Here is a 19,325-nt window from a genome sequence, read left to right as displayed (position 1 = left end):
AGCCTCTTCTACTCTGTGTCTATGCCACAGCACCTTGACTAACGGAATTCCCTTGTTACGTAATTCTTTGATCTCATGAGAAAGAATACGAATCGACTTTTCTTCATAAGTCATATCAGTATGGATTTCAATATTAGACGGAGAAATTTCATGCAAAGGATTAGATCTGTATTGTCAAAGCATCGATACGTAAAACACATTATGTATCTTTTCCAACTCTATTGGTAATCTTAATCTATAAGCAACCGGTCCAACTCACTCGATGATTTCATACGGTCCAATGAACCTCAGACTCAACTTGCCCTTTTTGCCAAATCAAAACAGTTTCTTCCATGGAGATACTTTCAAAAACACTTTATCACCGATCTCAAATTCAATATCTTTTCTTTTTAAATCTACATATGATTTCTGACGATCAGAGGCAGCTTTCAGACTATCTCAGATTACTTTCACTTTCTGTTCTATTTCTTTTATCAGATCAATACCATAAATCTTATTCTCACTGAGCTCAGACCAGTATAACGGAGTTCTACACTTTCTACCATATAAGGCTTTGTACGGTGCCATTTTGATGCTCGATTGAAAGCTATTATTATAAGCGAATTCAATTAGGGGTAGATATTGTTCCCACGTACCTACAAACTCGAGAATGCAACATCTCAACATATCATCGAGTATCTGAATAATCCGTTCACTTTGACCATCTATGCGTGGATGAAAAGCGGTGCTAAAATGCAATTTAGTACCCAGAGCATCTTGCAATTTCTTCCAGAATCGCGATGTAAATATCGGGTCTCTATCAGACACTATTGACAATGGCACACCATGCAATCTCATAATATCAGAAATATACAACTCAGCTAGCTTATCAAGCGAATAATCAAACCAAATCGGAATAAAATGAGCTGATTTCGTCAAACGATCAACTACAACCCAAATTGCGTCTTTCTTTTTTGGAGACAGAGGCAAACCCGAAACAAAATCCATGGTCAAACGATCCTATTTCCGTTTCGAAATCATAATCAGTTGTAATAACCCAGATGGCATTTGATGCTCAGCTTTAACTTGCTGACAGATTAAACATCTCAAAATAGAGTCAGAGATATCTATTTTCATTCCCGGTCACCAATATAGTTATTTCAAATCATTATACATTTCCGTACTCCCCGGATGTACAGAAAATCTACTACTGTGAGCTTCACTTAAAATCATCCGAATCAACTCCAGATTTCTCAGAACACAAAGTTTATTTCTGAACCTCAGATAGCCATCATCCTCTATTCAGAATTCAGAATCAGAATCAGAATTACACTGAGTTCATTTAGCCATAATCTCATTATCAATCTTCTGAGCTTCGATAATCTGTTGTAAAAATAAAGGTCTTGCTTTTAATTCAATTAAAACTGAACCATCATCAGCCAGAACTAAATGAGCATTCATAGTACGCAATGCAGACAAAGATTTTCTACTCAGAGCATCAGCAACAACATTAGCTTTGCCCAGATGATAATCAATCACAAGTTCGTAGTGTTTTAGTAGTTCAAACCATCTTCTCTGTCGCTAATTCAAATCTTTTTGCGTCATTAAATACTTCAGATTTTATGATCAGAAAACACGTGACATTTCTCACCAAACAGATAGTAATGCCAGATCTTCAAAGCAAATACAATGGCAGCCAACTTAAGGTCGTGTGTTGGATAGTTTTTCTCATGTGGCTTCAACTTTCTCGAAGCATAAGCAACAAATTTTTATTCTTGCATTAAAACACAACCTAGTCCATTCAACAAAGCATCACTGTAAACAACGAATTCTGTACTTGACTCAGGTTGTACCAACACCGGAGCTTCAGTTAAAGAGATTTTAACTTCTCAAAACTTTTCTGACATTTCTCAGACCATTCAAACTTCACATCTTTCTGAAGCAATTTTGTCAACGGAGTTGCTATCACAGAGAAATCTTTTACAAATCATCTATAGTAACCGGCAAGTCCCAAAAAACTACGGACTTCAGATACATTCCTCGGAGGCTTCAAATCCAGAATAGCTGAAATCTTACTCGAATCAACTTGGATACCAGAAGCTATACAATATGAACCAGAAAACCAACTTCTCGCAACCAGAATTCACATTTACTGAACTTTGCATATAACTGTTTATCCCGTAGAGTCTGTAGCACTATTCTCAAATACTTGGCATGTTCAGACTCATCTCGTGAATAAATCAATATGTCATCAAGGAATACAACAACAAATTGATCTAAATACGGTCTGAAAATTCTATTAATCAAATCCATAAAAATAGCAGGTGCATTCGTTAATCCAAAAAGCATAACTAAAAATTCATAATGCCTGTACCTCGTTCTGAAAGCAGTTTTCAGAATATCAGAATCCTTTACTCGCAACTGGTAGTAACCCGATCTCAGATCTACCTTAGAAAACACAGTAGCACCTTTCAACTGATCAAATAAGTCATCAATTCTAGGCAGAGGGTATTTGCTCTTTATAGTCACTTTATTAAGTTGACGGTAATCAATACACATTCTCATTGTGCCATCTTTCTTTTTCACAAATAGAATAGGAGCACCCCATGGTGAAAAGCTCGGTCTAGCAAAACCTCGATCAGTCAATTCTTGTAACTGAGATTTTAACTCCTTTAACTCGGTCGGAGCCATTCAATACGAAGCCATTGAAATTGGAGTAGTACTAGGTACTAATTCAATGCCAAACTCAACTTCTCGAACCAGAGGCAAACCCGGTAGTTCTTCAGGAAACACATCAGAGAATTTACAGACAACAGGCACTAATTCAACTTTCTTATCTTTCACTTTTGAATCTAACATATAAGCTAAGTGGGCTTCACAAACTTTCTTCACATATCTCTGTGCTTTCATTGCAGATATCACAACTGGCAGTCCATTCAGATCACTAGACTCAATTCGAATAATCTCATCATTCTTACACCTTAAATCAATGACTTTTTGTTTGCAATTCACAATAGCATCATGCAAAGTCAACCAGTGCATTCCTAGAATTATATTAAATTCGTTGAAAGGAAAAAGCATCAGATCAGCAGGAAAACAGATATCTTGAATCATTAATGGACAATTCTTGCAAACTTTATCAACCAAGATACTTTTGCCTAAGGGGTTCGATACTCTAATTATGAATTCAGTAGACTCTATAGGCAAAGTCTTACTATGTACTAAATTCATACAGATATAAGAATGCGTTGATCCAGGATCTATCAATGCAATCACAGAAGTATCATAAAGAGTAAAAGTACCAGTAATCACGTTTGGTGATGAAGCTTCCTCACGAGTTCATATAACATAGGCTCTGGCAGGTGCTCTGGCCTTAGATCTAACAGCAGTATCTCCAGTAACTCTTTGACCACTACTTGCATTTCTTGCATTTTTGGAAGGTCTACCTCTAGCTGAGGTGTTACTCGGTCTTGGATTCTATACATTTTCTTACTCAGCGGGTTCAGAACAATCTCTTACAAAATGATCCAGGGATCCACATCAGAAACAGGCTCGGTCATTCAATCTACAATTTCCCGGATGTCTTTTACCATAGTGTTTACATTCAGGTTTCTCAAATCGGACATTTCCAACAGTTGCAACAGATGTAACAGGAGCTCTGGTGTTCGAATACGATCTAGCTCGATCTCGGTTTGAATGTCCCACATTAGCATTTCAACGGCTTTGATCATCTTAGAATTTCTTTGACATAGACTGAAATGATCTACTCGAAGATCTCTTTCTAACATTTCTAGCTTCAGAATCAGCTCTTCTTTTCTCTTTACTTAATTCTTCAGCTTTACATGCTTGCTCAACAAGCACTACCATTTCTTTAATGTCTAAAATCCCAACTAACAGATGAATATCTTTATTTAGTCCATCTTCAAACCTTTTGCACATTATTTCTTCATTCGATACACATTCCCGAGCATACTGGCTCAATCTCACAAATTCACGTTCGTATTTAGTAACAGACATACGACCCTGTTTAAGCTCGAGAAACTCTTTACGTTTTTGATCAATGAATCTCTGACTAATATATTTCTTCTGAAATTCAGCTTGGAAGAAGTCCCAAGTAACCCGTTCACTCAGAACTACAGATATTAAAGTTTTTCACCAATGATACGCTATATCTCTCAGAAGTGAGATGACACATTTTACACATTCCTCAAGATTCAGAGACATTTCATCAAACACTCGTATTGTATTCTCTAACTAGAATTCAACTCTCTCAGCATCATCACTCGTTCTAGCTTAGAATTCTTCAGCCCCATACTTCCTAATCTTATCAACCGGTGGTCTGCTTAGCTGAACCGGACTCACCGAGGGTATAACAGGAATTTGAAAAGGATTAACTGGGGGTTGAGGTTGTTGTATAGTCAGATTGGTTCTAATATAATGAGTGAACCAATCGTTCATCAGTTGATAAAAGGCTTGCTTAGCCTCCCTATCACGACTACTCATAGCCGGTTGTGAATCATCTTGCACCGTCCCTTGAGCGAGGGCAGGCGCATTGCTTTCAACATTGTCAGTTACGGTTTTATTGGGATCTATTGCTATATAAAAGCACATTTCAATGTCAGGATTCATCACACTATCACAGATTTATCTATATGGCATGTATAGCTAGACTCACATACGCTATGGTAGTCCTAGAACCGACTAAACCATAGCTCTGATACTAATAAAATGTAACACCCTTAACTCGTAACCGTCATCGGATTAGGGTTACGAGGAATTACTAGATAGACAGAACATTTCGGACCAATTTAGAATCACAATATCATATATCAATAATATAGAAGCATTCAACACCAATTCCTTCATCAAAGTGGTCTACGAGACCTACAACATACATTTAAGGAAAGGTCGAAACTAAACCGAACCTATTCAGAATTTTCAAAACTTAACCAATTCTTCCAAACTGTTAAAGTCACACGTCCGTGTGAGTAGGCCGTGTGGCAGACACGGGAACTAGACACACCCATATAAGCCAACTGTGCCAAAAATAGGTCCTATACTGACTTTTTCACACAGCCAATAGGCACGCCCGTGTACTACAGCCGTGTGATACTTAGCTAGCTACTGAATTTAGCCCACGGCCATATGACACGCTCGTGTGTTGAAACCATGTGATTTTTAGGTGAATACTGTTTTCTTACACAGCCACAAGGCACGCCCGTGTCCCGTGACCTTGTGGCACCAAGCAGGCTTGGTTTAAGCCAAATTTGCCACCCCTTTTTGGGTCCAATCCTACAAGCAATATTATACAACATTCATACCAAAATTTCCAACCAATTTCATGCTCAAAACATGCTTTATTATAACTATTTCATCATCATTCAACAACTTAGTCAAACCATACCAAAACTTAACACAAACATACCATTTGATAGCCAACTTTCATTACATAACCTATATTTACAATTCAAAACTTAATACATAAACCTTCTAGCCTATACATGCCATACTTTAAAATATGAACACTTTCAAAAAGTACCAAAATGAGATCGATAGTGTGGTGATGATCCTCGACTATCCTCGAGCCTTCAGTAGCTACGATAACTGTAAAACAGACAGTAAACACACAGAGTAAGCTACAAAGAGCTTAGTAAGCCAAATACAATTGGTCTAACTACTAAAGAATATAAGTACAATTCAACCACAAACATTCATAACCATTTCATAGAATAATTCATAAACTTAACCATGCTCCTTCGTTTGCATATATGCCATGTTTCATTTCCATACATATTTCACAGGGACAGAGTTTTTCATATTCAGAAATTTAGTACGATGCAAACGTACCTGCATAGATTATACATTTCATATACTCAATCTCAGATTTTGTATGCTATCATCAGACGGGTTAGGAACGATACAGATGCTCATAAACAAGTACAATGTCGACGTCCCGGACATGGTCTTACATGTAATTCAATATCGATGCCTCTGTCCCAGACAAGGTTTTACACGAAATCAGATACGATGCTAATGTCTCAGACATGGTCTGATATGTAAATCTCAATTGAGGCCTATGTCCCAGACACGGTCTTACACGATGTCTCAGACAGATGTCAACTTTTCTTAGAACATATAGAGCTTTTCAAATACTAACATAATATCATACTTTACTCCAATATATTTATCCGGCACTCAAGGCCATCCAATATAGGTTATAGTTTATATGTGCAGAATTTATTTCAATTAACACATAATTGTAATTTGACTTACCTCGAACGAATTTCAGATAAAACGAGTTGACTATTCAATTGTTTTGGACTTCCCGAGATCTAAGTCCGATTTTCTTTGTTCTTGATCTAATACAATACAAATTCAACCATTCAATCATTCATTTCATTCAATTTAATCCATATACACATATTTAGGGCATTTTACATTTTAGCCCTTATATTTTCACACTTTGACAATTTAGTCCATTTTCCATAAAATCACAATTACATAAAATTTGCTTGTACACAAGCTTAGCCGAATTTTCATGAATCTCATTTAAGTCCATACAACATGTTTAATTCACAATTTAGTCCTTCAAAACCTCATTTTCACAATTTAGCTCTATTAGCTCTATTTCATCAAAATTCATAGACAAAGCTTGATAATCTCACACATATCTTTCATAATCCATATAAAAACATCACAAAGCTCATATAATCATGAATGACACATTTCATAATCTTCAACAAAAACAAAATTTAGACATGGTTTTTGAAGAACACGAAGTAACGATCACAGAAACGTAAAAATTATCAAAAACAGAACAAAAATTCTAACCTTAATCAAGCTTGGACAAGGCCGAACCTAGCTTGTTCTTTTTTTCCTTTCTTTTTTCTTTGAATTTTTTGCCAAAGATGAAGTAATATTCATGGACATTTCATGTTTATTTTATTAAAATATACATTAATATGCATTTTCCAATTTTGCCCTTTAATTAACAATTAAAAATTCCATCCACTAGTGTCCATACTTGTCTATGCATTAGTATAAAGGTCCAATTGGCATGCAAGGACCTTTATTTTAAAAGCCAAGCCAAATAGGTGCTTTAGCATCTAGCATTCAACTTTTATACTTTATGCAATTTAATCCTTTTTCATAATTAAGCACAGAAACAGATAAATTAAATCACAGAAATTTCACAGATGTAAATTCATATATCACAGACACAGAAAATAATATTAAAATATATTTTTTTAGACTCAGATGTGGTCCCGAAACTACTATTCCGACTAAGGTTAAAACGGGACTGTTACAATTCGTGCTCGTGAAGAGGCAGAGTCTCTCAACGTAATTATGGGTACCTTTTCTATCCATGAAATATCTGTTGTTGCTTTAATTGACCCGGGGTCGACCCACTTCTATATTTGCATGGAATTGATACCTTGTATGAACATGTTAGTAAAGCCCACAGAGTTTGTGATAAAAGTTTCTAACCCCTTAAGTAAAAATGTGCTTGTAGACCAAGTGTGTAGAAATTGTCCTTTGACAATTAGAGGTCATTGTTTTCCGGCTAACTTAATGTTATTGTCATTTAATGAATTTGATGCAATCCTTGGGATAGATTGGTTGACTTCTCATAGTGTTGTAGTGGACTGTGGGAGAAAAGTTATTGAGTTGAAATGTAAAGACGGGAATGTCCTTCGGGTTAGACCAAATGAACTGAATAAACCGCTTGTGGTGATATTGTCCTTGGTTACTGAAAAATATTTGAAGAAAAGATATGAGGCTTATCTAACTTTCGTGTTGAATACTCAAGTGTCTGAGTCGAAGATTGGATCGATACCAGTGGTTTGTGAGTTTATATATGTGTTCCTGAAAGAGTTACCCAGATTACCTCCAGTTAGGGAAGTTGAATTCGGAGCATTTGAGAACTGTGTTACAGACCTTGAAAGACAAGAAATTGTACGCCAAGTTCAGTAAGAGTGAATTTTGGCTTAAGGAGGTCAGATTTTTAGGACACATTATGTCGGGTGATGGGATTAGAGTTGACCCAAGGAAGATCTCAGCTATTGTTGAGTGAAAACCGCCGAAGAATTTGACTGAGGTTCGAAGCTTCTTGGGCTTGGTCGGGTATTATAGAAGGTTTGTTCAAGGGTTTTCTATGATCGCTACTCCAATGACGAGGCTATTACAGAAAGATGTCAAGTTCGAATGGATAGAAAAGTGCCTACAAAGTTTCGAGAAGCTAAAGGCTTTGTTGACCAAAGCTCCAGTGTTAGTACAATCGGAGTCGGGCAAGGAATTTGTGATATATAGCGACGCCTCCTTGAATGGTTTGGGGTGTGTGCTTATACAAGAAGTCAAGGTTATAGCCTATGCCTCAAGACAACTAAAGCCACACGAGAGAAATTACCTGACCCATGACTTGGAACTAGTGACTGTAGTGTTCGCATTGAAGATTTGGAGACACCATTTGTATGGTGAGAAATGCCGAGTATTCACCGATCATAAGAGTCTTAAGTACTTGATGACTCAAAAGGAGTTGAACCTAAGGCAACGATGATGGTTAGAGCTATTAAAGGATTATGAGTTTATTATCGACTACCACCCAAGAAAGGCAAATGTGGTCGCCGATGCATTGAGTAGAAAATTGTTTTTTGTATTGAGAGCATTGAATGCCAATTTGGCATTGTTAGATGATGGTTCAGTTCTGGAAGAGTTGAGAGCTAGACCGATGTTTCTGTAAGAAATCCGTGAAGCTCAGAACAGTGACAAAGATTTGCAGGTTAAGAGAACTTAGTGTGAGTCGGGGATTGAATCAGATTTTTGGATTGGCATGGATGGATCTCTAATGTTCAAAGATAGAGTTTGTGTACCCAAAGATAATGAGCTTATTCAAAAGATTCTACAAGAAGCACATAATGGTTGTTTGTCTGTCCACCCAGGTAGTGTGAAAATGTACAATGCTTGAGGAAAGTCTACAGGTGGTCGGGGATGAAAAGAGACATTTCAGAGTTCGTGTCCAAGTGTCTAGTGTGTCAGCAAGTGAAGGCTAAACATTAGGTGCCTTCAGGTCTACTTCAGCCTATCACGATCCCTGAGTGGAAGTGGGATTGGATTACCATGGATTTCGTGACGGGTTTGCCATTAACCTCGAAGAAAAAACATGTTGTTTGGGTTATTGTGGATAGGCTAAGAAAGTCGGTACATTTCATACCAGTACGATTGACTACTCCCTTAAAAGATTGGCCGACTTATACTATCCGAGATCGTGAGGCTTCATGGAGTGCCATTATTTATTATTTCAGATCGGGACCCGAGATTTACCTCGAGGTTTTGGAAAAAGTTACAAAAGGCACTAGGAACAAAGTTGAGTTTTAGCACGACATTTCTCCCGCAAACTGACGGTCAGTCGAAAAGAGTGATTCAGATCTTAGAGGCCATGTTGCGGTGTTGTGTAACACCCCTTACCCAAGACCATCCTTAGAGTCGAGCACGAGGCGTTACTAGACTTATCTTACTGGTTCGGGCATAATTTTTTTTTTACTTTTAAAAATTAGTTCGCTCGCATTCATCCAATAAATCCCTAAAAAGTTCCTTCGAGGCCCTAAAACGTGCAATTGGAACGGTTCGGGACCAAACCGGGTACATTAAAAATTTTTTGATTACTTACACAAATCAAAACAATTTATTTCACTATTCAAAATAAAACTGTCCATCTATGTAATAGTCACTAAATTAATTATAACTCGAGTTACAAAATTCAAATTTTAAATCTGTAAATTTTCATTGACAGTAAACTCATATATCTTCTTACCATAAGTTTTTTAGAATTTTTGGTTTGGCTAATTAGTACAGTTTATTCATTAAATGTTCTAATGTTTTCCAGTTTAGTGGACCTGACCTCTCTTTACTAAAAATGGATTATCTCATTATACAGAATTCAGATAATGTTTTTGTTTATTTCTAATGAAAATAAACTCACTAAGGAATCTAGAAATATAAACTATGACTTATAATTCTTTTTGTAAAATTTTTAGTGATTTTCAAAATTTGGAATAGGGGATTATGGAGTCACTCTGAACTAGTTTTACAAAAATTAAAATATCTCAGAATATAGACTTCCTTTTCTTGCTCTGTTTCTTTCCTATGAAAATAGACTCAATAATATTTAATTATATATATCATTCACCATTTAATTTCATTTCTATAATTTTTAGTGATTTTTCAAAACTACATTACTGCTGTTGTTTCCTAACTATTCCATGGCCAACTTTTACTCCTTCATAATTTCTTTGCATCAAACCTCATTTATTCATACATAATACCAAGACATGTTCTTATTTAATTATATCATAAGCTAATCATGACCAAGTATTCACATGCCATTTTTTAATCATATCATAAGGACATACACACAAAATAGCCAAGTCCCTATACATGTCATAACTTAAAGTATTTCTAGTCACAAAATACCAAGTAGCTCATTGATAGTGTGAGGCAATCTCCGAAGTCCTTACGATTTTTCGAGTTGGCTTTGCAATACTATAAAAAAGAGAGAAAAGAAAGGGAGTAAGAATAAAGCTTAGTAAGTTTGCATGTAAACAAAGAACAACATTATAAATGAATTATCAAGATAACCTGAACCTTTTGAATATGGACTTATGTTACCTTCCCTTCCCTTTGGCACTCTTTAAATTTTTTTGTTTAACCATTTGGAATACTAAGGATACACAGGTACCTTTCCTTTTTAAACTTACCATTTCCATGTCTTGACATGGTCTTACGTGGTATCCTTACCTTATGAACTCACCATTGCCATGTCTTGACATGGTCTTACATGATTTCATTTCCTTGTAAAACTTACCAATTCCATGCCTTGGCTTGGTCTTACTTGGTTTCCTTAAACCCTAATGTCATGACATTTGTATCCTACACATTCTTAAGGTTCAACCTGGACTTTTAAATATAATTTCTCCGTCAATTCTTTCTTGAATCATCAAGGAATAAATTTACAAAATAAATATATAGATGCTCAAAAATAACATCATTAATTATAAATAATAAAACATTGCATTTATTTAACGCAAACTTACCTCGATACAAAATACGATCAAATATTTTGATTTAGTCCTCAACCTTTTTCTTTCCTTGGTCTAACCCCAAATTTCGTTCTTCTTGATCTATAATAGAAAATTTAACTTATATAATATTCACATTTATCAAAACAGTCCTTAAATCTAACTTTGGCAAAATTATGATTTTGCCCCTAAACTTTTGCATATTTACACTTTTTCCCTAAGGCTAAAAAATGAAACTTTATCCCTAATTTTTATGTTTTATAACATGCTGATCATTTATTTACCTACGGCAACATCAAATTCCCACTCTAACATGTACTTATGACCATTAGATATTTTTACCGATTATGTCGTTTTACTCGTTTTCGCTTAAAATCGTTTATCTCAAGTCGTTTAACATAATTTCAAGCTTCATATTCTACCATAAAACATCAAAATAAACACATTTCACCTATGGGTATTTTTCCAAATATGAACCCTAGGTTAAATTATTGCTAGAATAAGCTAAATCAAGTTACCGGGAGTTCAAAAATGTAAAGAACATTAAAAACAGGGTTTGGAATCACTTACTATGAAGCTTGGAAGCTTGACAAAACCTTAGCTATGAAGAACCCTTGAAATTTTGGCCTAATGAAGAAGATGGGCACATTTTGCCATCTTTTTCCCTTTTTTCATCTTTTAATTACCAAATGACTAAAATACCCTTCATTAAAACTTTAGTTATTTTTATCTATGTATGTCCATTTTTGTCCACGAAAACCTAATGGTTTAATTACCATCTAAGGACCTCTACTTCAATTATACTCTTCAATTTAATCTTTTAGCATCTAAAACTCATATTTATCAACTTTTGTAATTAAGCCCTAGTAGGTAAATTAAGCATGCTATCTATAAAATTTTCCATCAATACTCTTAACACATGCATCTAATCACTCGGTAAATTATAAAAATTAATTAGAATAAAATTTTTTATCTCGGATTCATGGTTTCATAACCATTGTTCCATTTAGGCCCTATTTTGGGATGTTACATTTCTCCCCCCTTTAGGGATTTTCGTCCTTAAAAATCTTACTTGTGAAAAGATTTGGATACTATTTTTGCATAACCTTTACAGGCTCCCATGTAGCCTGGTCTACCCCATGCCTATTCCATAATACTTTCACAAGTGCAATACTTTTGTTCCTTAGTTGCTCACCATAAGTCATATCTTGCTGAATCTCAACCTCTGTCTATGAAATCGCATGTGAAGGATCAGAAGGGTGATGGCGTAACATGGACACATGGAACACATCATGAATCTTCTCTAACTCTAGCGGCAAAGCTAACCGATATGCTAATGGTCCACCTCTTTCAGTCACCTCAAATGGTCCAATAAAACGTGGACTTAGTTTGCCTTTCTTGCCAAATTTAAAGACATTCTTCGATAGGATACTTTCAAGAACACTTTGTCACCAAGTTGAAACTCAATCTCTATTCTTTTCAAGTCTACATAAGACTTCTGTCTACCTGAAGCTGCTTTCAAGCAATATTTGATAACTTTCACTTTCTCTTAAGTTTCTTTAATTAAATCAACCTCGTAAATCTGATTTTCTTTAATCTCTGTCCAATACAAAGGTGTGCGACATTTACGTCTATACAAAGCTTCATAAGGTGCCATTTTAAAACTCGATTGGTAACTATTATTATAAGCAAACTCTACCAACAACAAATATTTCTCCCAACTACCTTGAAATTCTAAGACACAACATCTGAGCATATCCTCAAGTATCTGAATAACTCTCTCTGACTGACCATCGATCTGAGGATGGAAAGCTGTACAAAAACTCAACTTTGTGCCTAAAGCTTCCTGTAACTTCTTCCAAAATTGCAAAGTGAATCTCGGGTCTTTATCTAAAATAATCGATAACAATACTCCATGTAGTCTGACTATCTCTGAAATATATAACTCAGCCAACTTGTCAAGTGAATAATCTATACGAACTGGAATAAAATGAGCCGACTTCATTAGCTTATCAATCACAACCCATACCGCATCTTTCTTTCTCGGTGTCAACGGCAATCCTGTCAAAAAATCCATGGCAACTCGATCCCATTTCCACTCAGGAACTAACACAGGCTGCAATAAACCTGAAGGTACCTGATGTTCGGCTTTTACCTGCTGACAGATCAAGCATCTAGAAACAAACTCTGAGATATCTCTCTTCATTCCTACCCACTAATACATTTTTTTAAATCATTATACATATTTGTACTACCTAGATGAATAGACAGGGAACTGGTATGTGCTTCCTCTAAAATCTTTCGAACAAGCTCATCATTCTTTGGTACACATATTCGATTTCTGAACATTAAACAACCGTCAGAATTGATCTGAAAATCTGACTCTATACACGACTCACACAGAGCTCTTTTGGCTTGCAACTCACTGTCATCTTTCTGAACTTCACTAATTTCTTTAAGAAACATTGGCTTAGCTCTTAATTCGGCTAGGATAGAACCATCATCCGATAAGGTTAAACTAGTGTTCAAAGCTCTTAATGCAAATAAAGATTTTCTACTCAAAGCATCAACAACTACGTTTTCCTTACCAGGGTGATAATCGATCACTAGTTCATAATCTTTAATCAACTCTAGCCATCTTCTTTGACTCAAGTTCAAATCTTTCTGAGTCATCAAGTATTTCAAACTTTTATGATTAGTAAATATTTGGCACTTCTCACCATACAAGTGATGTCTCTAGAATTTCAACACAAATACAATGGCAGCTAGTTCTAAATCATGTATCGGATAATTTTTCTCATTTGGCTTTAGCTGTCTAGAGGCATAAGCAATTACCTTTCCTTCTTGCATAAGTACACAGCGTAGTCCTTCAAGGACGCATCATTATAAATCACGAACTCTTTACCCAGTTCTGGTTGTACTAAGATAGGAGCTTAAGTCAACAATGCCTTTAACTTATCAAAACTCTGCTAACACTTTTCAGTCCATTCAAACTTGACATCTTTCTATAGCAATCTTGTCAATGGAGTAGCTATCATGGAAAATCCCTCTACAAATAGTCTATAATAACCAACGAGACCAAGAATGTAACACCCCTCACCCATACTCGACGTCGGGATAGGGTTCGAGGCATTACCAGGACTTTTCATTTTGAAACGTACCAAATTGGTCACCAAATTTTACTCAAATTTTAAGCTTTTCATCCATGAACAGTCGTCCCTTATATAGGCCTTCGAGGCCTATAACATACCTAGAAGTAGAGCGGGACAAATTTGGGTACGTTCGATAAACCTTGGGCTCTTTAGGAAATTTTTCCCTATCATAAAGTGTCACACGCCCGTGTAGGTAGGCCATGCGGACTCAAACGCCCGTGTGACTTGGGGCACGCCCATGCCCTTTAGCCGTGGGCGACACTGACTTATCAACACAGCCATGGCACATGCTCCTGCTGCCGGCACATAGACGACACTATCATTTTAACACGGCCATGGCGCACGCCCGTGTGGCACACCCGTGTACAACTTTGTGCTAAAATTCTAAGTGCAGGTGACACACGGCCATGGCACACGCCCATGGGAGGGAACCGTGTGCCACACACGGCCTAGACACACGCCCGTATGTCCAACCATGTGGACTCTATTAGGCTATTTTCCAAGCCTTTAATCACCCCTGTCTACTACTTGTGCTTAGTGGTTACCAAGTTTGAGAGAAAACATAATTTTACACTTGTAAATAATCTTAATGAAAATAGTTGTATGGAAACCTCATATCATTGGTTTCATACATAAATGGTTATTTCCCCTTTAGTGTTATGGGTTCCCATGTTACTTTAATTCGTTTGAAATTGGCTCGTTCATGTGACTCATTGCCAATTGGTAACGACCCATCACTTGTAATTAAAACCATGCATAAAATCATAGGTCATAGCCTACTTAAATTGAGCCAATTTTCATGGCCATATACAAAGAGATAAACATATTTTTACATGCCTTTACTTGGCAAATCAAATGAAACATATAACAAAATACTCAAAAATACTATACATGCCATTGAACAAAATAAATAGATTCTTTATACCAAAGCTTGTTTAGTTGATAGTGTGTTGACTCTCCAATTGTCTTCCAGTCCTTATGAGTCCTTGAGCTCTGTGAGACGGGAAAAAAGGGAGGGGTAAGCATTTTCATGCTTAGTAAGCTCGAATAACCAGAAAGTAAACTTATCGAGAAATTAGCATACATCTACATTTAAATCATGGAACCATCAATTATGAAAGGGTTCCCTATCACAAGCACTCAATCAATGAGTTAGTTATATATCAAAGCATCATGTAATTTATATAGATGAGCTCATCATTTATCATCTTATTAACATACATCATATTAATCCCGTTGAGTTTCTAGGAAATCTTGATAGAATACCCATTATCCGTCATCTTACAAATGATCATTTCAATATATACACTTCCGCGAACCTCACATCTCATGGCAGGTTTACTAGTCCAGGCTAAATCCCCCATATCATGAACTCATAAGGTGATGTCGGGATTACCTGTCCAGACAAAATTCCTTATAATGACAAACAACCTTAATGAGCTCGGATCTAAATTACCAATCCAGGCTAAATTCAGACCCTAATCGGATTACCTGTCCGGGCTAAATTCATAATGCACACATATTCTTCGGGAGGCTTGATCATTTAAGGAACACGCATCCAGGCTAGATCCTTTTCATACTTGAGATCACGAATTACCCGTCCGGGCTAAATCCTTACTGCAACACATGCAGGATCTCTTTACACATGTCAATGAGGGTTTATCCATCAAATTCCCTTTCTCAACCTCATCCGAGACATTTTTCACATGTCGTCATCAAATATGCATTTCTATGATATTCATGCCAAAAATAAATACAATCATCATACATTCATAAATCATACAATTAAACACATTAGGGGTTTACTTTAAGTTATCCGAACTTACCTGGTATTCTTTTCAAAGTTATGTTTAGGTTATTCCAAAACCTTGTGTTTACCACAATCGACCTCCGGAATTTGTTCCTCGGGGTCTATATCCAAAAAATTAACTCATTAATACCCCACATTATACATTTCAAGTTTAATATCTACCCCCGGTCCAAATGATCGTTTTGCCCCTAACCTTTCTCATTTTTACGATTTAGTCCTTAGGCTCGTATAATGAAACACATGCACTTTCTATCTTACCCAAGCCTAGCCGGACAGTTCTCCTTCTTATGGTAGCCCACATTTTCAATTAGTTTCTCATTTCTACCACACATTTACATCTTTTGCAAAATAGTCCCTATAAAGGGTTTTTCATGAAAATCAACTAGGAAAAGATGTTTAATACACATTCATCTTTCATATTCCTCCATAATCCATCAAAATACAAGCAACTCATGGATGTGTAAATTTTTAAACATGAACCCTATCATGTAATATGGGTAGAAATAGAGAGAGCAAGTTACTGGGATTTCGAAAATACAAAGTATGAAAAACGAGGCTTGGCAGCACTTACTATTGAGCTTGGAAAGCTTGAAACCCTAGCTATGGAGAACCCCAAATTTTTGGCTAGATGAAGGAGAAAATGGCTGATTTTGGCTTTATTTTTCCCATTTTAATTCATTAAAATGATTAAATGACCAAAATGTCCTTATGCCCTTTCTTTAAAATTTCATCTATGCAAGCCCATTTTTGTCCAAAAATTTAGAATTTGGGCAAATTGCTCTCCAAGACCTTCTAATTCATAATGTAAAGAAATTTCATACAAATTGCTTCTAGAATCCAAGTTTTGCAATTTATTCAATTTAGTCCCAAAACCACTATTCCGACTAATCCCTATTTCAGGATGTTACAAAGAAAACTTCTGACCTCTTGATAAATCGTAATTTATACATATTTTTTACCCCATGTTTAATGCATTCTATGGATAATTTCCTATTAGAATTGGTGAATTCGATGCTCCTAATGCTTTAATTTCATGTTTTGTACTTAGGAGAGCATAAGAGAGTGAAAGGAACGAGAAACGGGCCAAAACTGAAGGAAATGGGCCAAAGTCTGAAATCAACACGGCCTGGACCTCCTCCCACGGGCATACCACACGGCTGTGTCAATTTGGCAGGCTCGAGCACGGCCTGAAGTAATCGCACACGGGCGTGTCACACTGCCGTGTCCCTATCGAGCCCAAGTTGAGTCCAATTCGGAAAAGGCTAATTTTGAGGGCTCTTAGGCACTCCAAAGCCTATAAATACACCCTAGAGGAGGAAGAAAAGGGAGGCACAAATTAGGGAATAAGGAATTACTCCAAGAAGCCGATTGCTCCATCTTAGAAGCCAGATTCACCATCAAGACTGAAGATCTCTCCTCAATTTTCCTTTCTGGAGTTTTGGGTTTTCTTTATGTCTTGTATTCTTTATTATTCTGAGATGTTTTCTTATTTAGTTATGAACTAAAACCCCTAAATACCTAAGGGGAATGAAACCTAAGACGAATCTTGTTATTATTTTCTGAATTGTATGATCAATATTTAACTTGTTCTTAATTATGTGTTCTTAATTCTTGTTTTGATATCCCAGGATACTGATTCAAGATAAGCTCTCATTCAGAGGAGGAATAAACCCTGTCTAAAAGTACGTTTTTCATAATCAAATGGAGTTGTTTGCGCGCCTAGACATAGGGTGACAAGATTTTACCGGATTAGGGTGAAACCTAATAAGGGGATCCATAGATCGAGTTAATGCAACCCTAGGGTGTTAATTAGTTAGAGAAAAGTCTCAATTATTCAATCTAGGGATTAGACGTTATTAGTCTTGAATAGGGATAATAACATAACTTAGGGATCTCTACGGAACAAGTTAAATCAATAAATCGTCCGATTCGGAGCCAGAATAACAAGTACAGTCTATGTGGATTTTTCCTTAGGTATTGTCTTAATTCAATCAATTTTCCCAAAAGCAATTCCCCAATTCCATTCTCTGTGAATTCTTAGTTTAGATAATTAGTTAGTTAAAACAAAAACCTCTTTATTCTTAGGCTAGATAATAAAAAGACAATTACTAGTACTTTTAGTTCCCTTGGGTTTGACAATCTTTTCTTGCTAAAACTATACTACTGTTCGATAGGTAAACTTGCCTACATCGCGATAATAGTTAGTTTCAAGAACAATTAATTATAAATATTTAAAACCTATCATGAAATCACACGGTCAAGTTTTTGGCACCATTGCCGGTGAACTAAAATATTAGGAACACTCAATTTTTATTACTTTAGCCATTTATTTTTCTTGCAATCTAATTTTTTTGATTTTATTCTAATTTACTAATTTTCTTTTTCTTTCTTCTGGCAGGTTTTTATAGTTTATGACGAGAAGAAACCCGTCAGGACCACTACTTTCTGACAAAGAAATTGATCGCACAGTTCGCAGAAAGCAAAGAGAAATAAGGCGAAGCCTAAGATACACAAAGAACGAGTAAGAAGATGATACTCAACCCCCAACTGAAGATATGGCTGAAAACCAAGACAATTAGCTACCTCCTGCAATTACGGCTAATGAAAATCCTGCTCCACGCACTATGTATGATTATGCTAAACCTTCTTTAACAGGAACTGAATCAAGCATAGTTAGACCTGTTGAAGCTGCAAATACTTTTGAACTAAAACCTAACACTATTCAAATGATACAGAAATTTGTTCAGTTTAATGGTTTGCAGGATGAGGATCCCAAAGCTCATTTAGTCAACTTCTTAGAACTATGCAATGCATTTAAAATTAATGGTGTTTCTGATGATGCCATTCATCTTCGATTATTCCCTTTTTCGTTGAGGAACAAAGCTAAACAGTGGTTGAACTTATTACCACGAGGGTCAACCACTACTTGGGAACAAATGATCGAAAAATTTCTTTAAAATATTTTTCGCCGGCTAAAATGGCTAAATTACGTAATGATATCTCTTCTTTTGTGCAGATGGATTTAGAAACACTCTACGATGCATAGGAGAGATACAAGGACCTTTTGAGAAGGTGCCCTCACCATGGGTTACCGCTTTGGCTTAAGGTTCAAACATTCCATAATGGCCTGAATCCTTCGACTCGGCAAATGGTTGACACAGCTGCTGGCGGAACCATCAAAAATAAAACACCTGGAGATGCTTATGAGTTCATAGAGGAGATGTCATTGAATAACTATCAGTTGCAAGTCATGAGGCAAAGCCAACAAAAACAGCTGGTGTTTATAACGTCGATTTGGTCACCATGCTC

General features: G+C 36.2%; 1 non-coding gene across 1 annotated transcript; it reads right to left on the bottom strand.

Annotated features, from left to right (window-relative positions):
- Positions 1 to 18,999: 18,999 nt before the first annotated feature.
- On the bottom strand, positions 19,000 to 19,106 carry LOC128287654 (small nucleolar RNA R71). Its single transcript, XR_008278354.1, has one exon. It is a non-coding gene; the product is annotated as a small nucleolar RNA R71 (small nucleolar RNA).
- Positions 19,107 to 19,325: the final 219 nt, after the last annotated feature.

This window comes from Gossypium arboreum, chromosome 13 (genome assembly GCF_025698485.1).
Source record: "Gossypium arboreum isolate Shixiya-1 chromosome 13, ASM2569848v2, whole genome shotgun sequence".
In the NCBI taxonomy this organism is placed as follows: domain Eukaryota; kingdom Viridiplantae; phylum Streptophyta; class Magnoliopsida; order Malvales; family Malvaceae; genus Gossypium; species Gossypium arboreum.
Note: the sequence above shows the minus strand (reverse complement) of the source record. Positions and strands in the feature narration are given on the sequence as shown.